The sequence below is a fragment of the Leopardus geoffroyi genome, chromosome C3 (genome assembly GCF_018350155.1).
Source record: "Leopardus geoffroyi isolate Oge1 chromosome C3, O.geoffroyi_Oge1_pat1.0, whole genome shotgun sequence".
Lineage (NCBI taxonomy): Eukaryota > Metazoa > Chordata > Mammalia > Carnivora > Felidae > Leopardus > Leopardus geoffroyi.
Window position 1 is genome coordinate 61,710,733 of NC_059338.1, and position 6,881 is coordinate 61,717,613.

The following is a 6,881-nucleotide window of genomic DNA, read 5'->3' on the forward strand; positions in this document are numbered from 1 at the left end:
TGAGCAATTTAATCTCACAAACAGATCATAACCTGAACCGAAATCAAGAGTCAGATGCTTAACCCACCGGGCCACCCAGGTGCCCTCTCAACTTTAAGTCTTAAAATACTATTTTTTATCAAAGGAAACCAGAACATCTTGGGGGGAAAAAGTGCCTGGCAGAAAATATATAAGAAAGCCCTGGAATAGCTTATTAAAACAGAAGCTAAGACGGGAGCCAACTTGAAGAAGCCCAAATATGGTTAAAGTTGATCTTGAAAAAAGGGTAATAATTGCAACTTACTGAAATGCATCAGAAACAGATTAAAGACAAATGATCACCTTCAGAGTGATAGGGTGTCCAACTCGTCATCTTGAAAACAGGGAAATAAAGGAGAAACATCAATCATTTTCTTCTTTCCTCTGAACCGCACCACTGTGTACCCAAACAGATGAAGGAGGGAAGGAAAACTTTTTAGTGTTCCAATAATGAAAAAGAAGTGAGATCACAATCACCATTTTGCAGCCCCTGGTGGATTAATGGATTTACACGTTGAGCGTCAGCTGCAGTTAAAACCCCAAGAGACAGCTGGACACATTATACCTCTTAGTGAAAGAACTCAGCATCCTCTTACAGTCTTGCCAAGGGATGGGAGGGGAGTCTGATCATGCGTCTAGGTGCAGCTGCCAAAATGTAGGAACAAGGAGGACAGAGGAACGTGTGGAACTGTATCTTAAATGTGCAGTTAGCACAGTCCAGAATGGGAAGCCACAGATTCAATACGCTGGGATTTTCAACAGGCGAGCTAAGGAAAGGGATAAGGAGGGGAAGTCCATATTTTTTTTGAAAGCTGGATAAAAACTGAAATAGATTGTTTAGGGATGCACACTGTTGATAAAGCAATAAAGATACAAGGCAGTGATAACTAAAATTCAGGCGAGTGGTTACTCCAGGGAGGAGGAGGGCATTGATGTTAGGAAAAAGCACATGGAGGGGATTCTGGGAGTGGCTGGCAATTTTATAATAAGCTATTTAGCTCTTTTGTGTAGTTTTCTGTTTTATGATATTTTTTAAATAGTAATTCATCATATTGAAGATGTAATTGATTGTAAGGGGCACCATTATTTTATTTTTACCATTGAAAGAAGAAAATCTGTTATACTGACACCATCAACTTTAAGACACACTATTTTCAAAAATGTTACAATGTGTACCTTAGAATAGATGAAATGCAGCAATTAGACATCACAGGTCTTGTCCCTCATACACAAAATCCAGCAGCTATCCTCACTTCCCACTGACTTGAAGTTTACTCTGGACAGTCAGCACCAGACAGCTGCTGAACTTTAAAGACCAAGAGCATAGTGGAGGGACAGGTGGGGTGTTGCTGTTGGCAAGAAGGAATGATGAGAGATAAGCTGACAGTGTGATCCCCAGTCCCATCTCTCTGCTCAGCCTCCCATTCTCACTTTTGCTGCTGGGATCTCAGTTACACTGTGTCACACTTTCAAAATTGTCCCATACTCTTAATGCTGTTATGTCTAACTTCTACTCTGTTTTTCGGTTTTCAGTTTAGGTCATTTCTACAGATCCATTTTCAAGTTTACCAGTTCTTTACTTGGCTCTTTATCTCTATTGCTGTGTTTTTGGTTTTTATTTCTAGCGTTTCTATTTTACTGTTTGTTTTAAGTTTGTTTAATCTTTATTTTTAAGAGAGAGACAGAGTGTGAGCAGAGGAAGGGCAGAGAGAAGAGGGAAACATAGAATCTGAAGCAGGCTCTGAGCTGTCAGCACAGAGCCCGACGCAGGGCTCGAACCCACGAAAGTGAGCTCATGACCTGAGCTGAAGTCAGATGCTCAACTGACTGAGCCACCCAGGCGCCTCTCTATTTTACTCTTACAGTGTCCATCTCTAGTGATATCCCCCATCTGTTCATGCCTATTACCTACTTTTCCTGCTGGAACACATAGTCACCATAGTTATTATAAATTATTTGTCTGATATTTCCAACATCTGGCTCATCTCTGAGTCTGGTTCTGTATCATGTGTGTTTGACAGTTTCTTTTGCCCTATTTATTTTTGTGTTTGTGTCATTGTTTTTGATTGAATGCCATCTATGCCGATATAGAACTATAGTGACTGAAATAATGTCTATGCCCAGAAGTGGGCATGCCTCTTCTATTCATCAGAGCAGAGCATTGGGAAAGCTAGTCAGGAGTCTAATGGGGTTGGATTTGTTGTTACTACAATCATCGTAAGGGCACCACTGCCTTCATGTTCGTCTAGCGTTGCCTGTGGTTGGGTGGGGCTCTGGTGCCAGGGTTGTATTGTTTTCATCAGTGTTCCTGCAGTACCCTCGGCGTCAGCCTTCCTCATGCACCTGTGGCCCAGAAGGGGTCTCTCTCCACGCCCTTGCCCCTTCCCAGCAGTAGGCCGCTGTTCCTTATTTGGTGCTTGTTTATTGATGAGGTACAGCCTTGAGGTTACCCTATTATTAAATGTGTCAGTTATATTAGATTTTGCAATCCACTACATAATAAAAGCATTATCCTCCTTTGTTTCTCAACTCCCAGCAAGATCCTGCCAAAAGGGCCAGGGTTCCTCATTCCTCTTATTGACGTCTAGCTACCAAGTGCTGAACATTATACCGCACCTCGTGTCTTTCAAAACACACTTTGGTGTTTAATGCTTGTTGACTTATGATTTAGGGGAGGCAGAAGAATCATTGAAGAATTCCAGATAGTAATCTAGCTGCCTAAAATAAGTGACTTTGGGTTAACCACAGAAGCTGTGTTGTCTTCTTTTTTCTCATGGGACAAACATGAGGGGTTGACATGTAACTCAGAAGTTTACAACTCCAAGATTCGGTGAATAAAACACAGTAAATTGATTCCTGAGTAACCATTTAAAGACTGTTCCACAAGATCCACAAGAGGGCAGCCCCTCCACATTGCTTGATATCTGAAGGGCGAGTACAAGAATCTGTAAGTCTATTTTAAAAATCCTCTTGTACGATGCTTTATTTTTATTTATTTTAGTTATACAAATAGAGCACAAATATAGTCTCACTTACAAAAATTCTAGCATTACACACCAGCTTCAAGTCTCTTTTGATTAGTACCCCAATCCTAATCCCCTCCCCCTATTATCAGGTTGATGGAAAATTATGAAGTGTTATTTTATGTGATTTTTTAAAACATGATTTCTGCAGCTAACTTTTTAAAATCTACATGTGACTTGAATATCTTTTCCTGTTAATATACATAGATTAACTTGTTTTTAATTGTTCTCCATAACACGTGTCATGGTTTACTTGTCTCTCAATTAATGACTTTTAGATTTTTTTTCAGTATTCAAACATTTCCTCAAATATTTCAGTACTGCATTTTGAAAAAAAAATGAAGAGCCTCACAAGATTTCATAGTAAGTAAGATTTTAAAGCTAATTTATTAACCAAAGTAGGAATGTTTTTAAAATTTTACTAGCCACAAATATATGAAGTCAATTTATAGAAAAGGGACTAAAAGGGAAAAGCACTTGGCAGCCTTCCTTGGAAGCATTAGATTTACTCCATTCCCTGATGTAAATCATCCTGGATGCCATGCCTGTTAGGGCATTTTACAAGTGTATTTTTGTCCTAGACTGGATTAGACCCAAGCAACAAATGGCCTTGTTGATGCAGAGGACAAAGACAAGAAAGGAGTGACCAAGTGTGGTCATCCCAGTGTGGGTCGGAGCTGTGTCTTAGTTATCTCTGTATCCTCTGCAATGTTAAGGAAATATTTGCTGGAAATGAGCCAGAGTTATTCGCATTTCATGTACACAAGAGAAGCTAAATATAAATATGTCTGACAATGTAAAATGAGTTGTACCTACAGCAAATATTTCTAAGGTAAAGGATAGGCCCCTCTTTGGGACTTTTTAGGATTTACAACCTGACGGAGCTTGAATGGGATGTATGTGATGGAGATAGATAAGAGGCAGTGGGGTGGGGAGTGCATTCTGCACAGGGACTTTGTGTGAGCAAAGCTTAGAGAAGGAGATGCACAGAGTGTTAGCACAAAACAGACCAGCTGAGCCAGATCAGGGGGTTTGCACCAGGGGAGCAAGACGGGGGTTGGAAGTTCAGGAAGGGGCTCAGACTGCTAAGGTCTTAACTGGAGTTTGGACTTGAACTCTGGGCAGTTCCAGTGAGCAGTTATTGGGTGTGAGTGGGTAGGAAAGGGAAGGGATGGGTAGGCCAAGAATTAGTCACTGAAATATAGTTCCAGTCAGAATGCCCACTGGCAACCCCCAGGTAATTGTCCTCACTTGAGATCTTACTTTTATTTGTGTATTTGTTATTATTGTCTACTCCTCAGTAAGCTGTAAGCTCAATGAAGATGGAAAGACAGTAACTATGTAACTGTAATGACTGCTTTCCTTAGCACTTACCACAGTGCCTGTGACAGGGTAGGTATCTAAGGATTTTTTTTTTTTTTTTTTTTCTGAGTGGGTAAATGGATGAATAAAAGTATGTTGCTGTGGAGTTAAAATAATTATTTCCATTATTATAGAAGAGGAAACAGGAGCTCATAGAAAATATTTCCTATGGTAGCCAGCCTCATGATGGCCCCTGATGATCCCTGCCTCCTAGTATTCACATTCTTAGGTGACCCACAAGTTCCAAATCAGTTAGGAACAAGCTATTGTATAAGTCAATCAAGAAATCAATTTAACCAACAAGAAAGAAAGAAAGAATGAAAGAAAGAAAGAAAGAAAGAAAGAAAGAGAAAAAAAGAGAGAGGGAGAGAAAGAAAGAAAGAAGAAAGAGAGAGAAAGAGAGAAAGAAAGAATGAAAGAAGAAAGAAAGAGAGAGAGAAAGAAGAGAGAAAGAGAAAGAAAGAAAGAAAGAAAGAAAGAAAGAAGAGAGAGAAAGAAAGAAAGAAAGAGAGAGAGAGAAAGAAAGAAAAGAAAGAGAGAGAGAAAGAAAGAAAGAAAGAAAGAGGGAGAGAGAGAGAAAAAGAAAGAAAGAAAGAAAGAAAGAAAGAAAGAAAGAAAGAAAGAAAGAAAGAAAGAAGAAAGAGAGAGAGAAAGAAGAAAGAGAAAGAAAGAGAGAAAGAAAGAAGAGAAAGAAAGAAAGAAAGAAGAGAGAGAGAAAGAAGAAAGAGAAGAAAGAGAAAGAAAGAAGAGAGAGAGAAAGAAAGAAAGAGAAGAAAGAGAGAGAGAGAAAGAAAGAGAGAAAGAAAGAGAGAGAGAGAAAGAAAGAGAGAGAAAGAAAGAGAAAGAAAGAAGAGAGAGAAAGAAAGAAAGAAAGAAAGAAAGAAAGAAAGAAAGAAAGAAAGAAAGAAAGAGAAAAGAAAAAAAAGAGGAGAGGGAAAAAAGAATTTGCTTAGAAAAAGCAAATTAGTTTTCTCCTCTGAACATGTGTAAGCAAAGGATTTTGAGAAGACACAATTGCAAGTGTAAAGTCACATGGGCACCTGAATTTCTTCTGGAAGAGAGCCAAACAGGAAAGCCTCCCACGTGAGGTGCGCTGTGATGTGGGAAGAATGAAGCTTTCGTTATGTTTCACTAATGGATGTGGCGTATATTTTTTATTGCACAGCATGTTCTAACTACAAAGTCATTAAATGTCAGTAATGATCCTTTTTTCCAAGTAAAGTATAGATAACCGTGGAAAGAAATCTCGTGAGGTTGATATGGAATATATAGAATTCTTTCTTCTTGAACATTAAGAAACAATTTGAAAGCCCACAGCTCAAGGGATTGGTTGAATGCTATGCATGGAGACAGGGAAGAAAGAGACATGAGGCTAAGATAAGAATGAGAAAGAGGTCCCAAGGCAGTTGGGTCTCTGTGGAAGATATGCCAGAGCCTGCAACTGGACTCTGGTACCTCAAGTCTCTGCCCTGACTTCCCCCACTGGGCCGAGACAGGCAGGGAATGATGTTGTCCGTGGAGAAGGAGCCCTTGTATTGAAACCACTGAGAAACGCTCTACCTACTAAATTCACGTTCCCTTTCCTCTCTGTGGACTCAAAGACTCAGAGTGAGCTCAGCAATCATTGTCCCAGCCTTCTAGGCAGGAGGAAAGGCAACATTAAAATAAATAAAATAAAATAAAATAAAAGAGATTTTAAAAAATTATATAAAATACTACCTTTCCTTCTGTCCCTCAACAACCTGGAGAATGTTTGGTCACTTTCCTCTACATCATTATCATTTGACAGAAGACTCTTCAAATGTCAGGTGTCTGCATGGAATGGTGCCGGGGACAGGAGGTGCAAAGGGTCCTGTTTATTCTCAGGACAGGGATAGGTCTGAATAAGACAGAGGGATGTGAGGTGAGGAGGCAGCTGACCTCAGTAGCAATACTGTGTTCCTGAAGGGGAAGCAGTCACTAAAGCCACACTGGTGCATAAGACAAGCACAGTGGGGTGGAACATCGTGGCCCAGAAAGGAGAACGGATCTGCCTGTCTACTGGATCTTAGGCCAGTGAGTTCGTTTCTGTGGATCCCAGTTCTATCACTTTCTAAATACAAGACCCTGAGCATGAGCATAACTGTCCTACCCACATTCCCAGAACCGCATAAATATGACAAAACGTGTTGGGAAACTGCAGAGTAAAATGCTACTTTCATACATACCTGGGTTTTATCCCGTTCCACCTCTTTTTATCTGGGAAAATCACTCAACCTTTCTGGAGTATCTATTTCTTACGTGAACAATAGCAGTGTGTTTCGGGGTGAGGTGAAATCGATCTTCAACCTGCTCCATAACTATATTCAGTGTCCTCACGAAGCTGTTTCTACCCAGGGGTCCTAAGCTTAGGCCCATCGGTAAGCATTAGTGTGAGGACCAATGCACTACATTGTAAATCTTAATCTCTTCAACAAAAACAAATTCCTTACGGGTTGT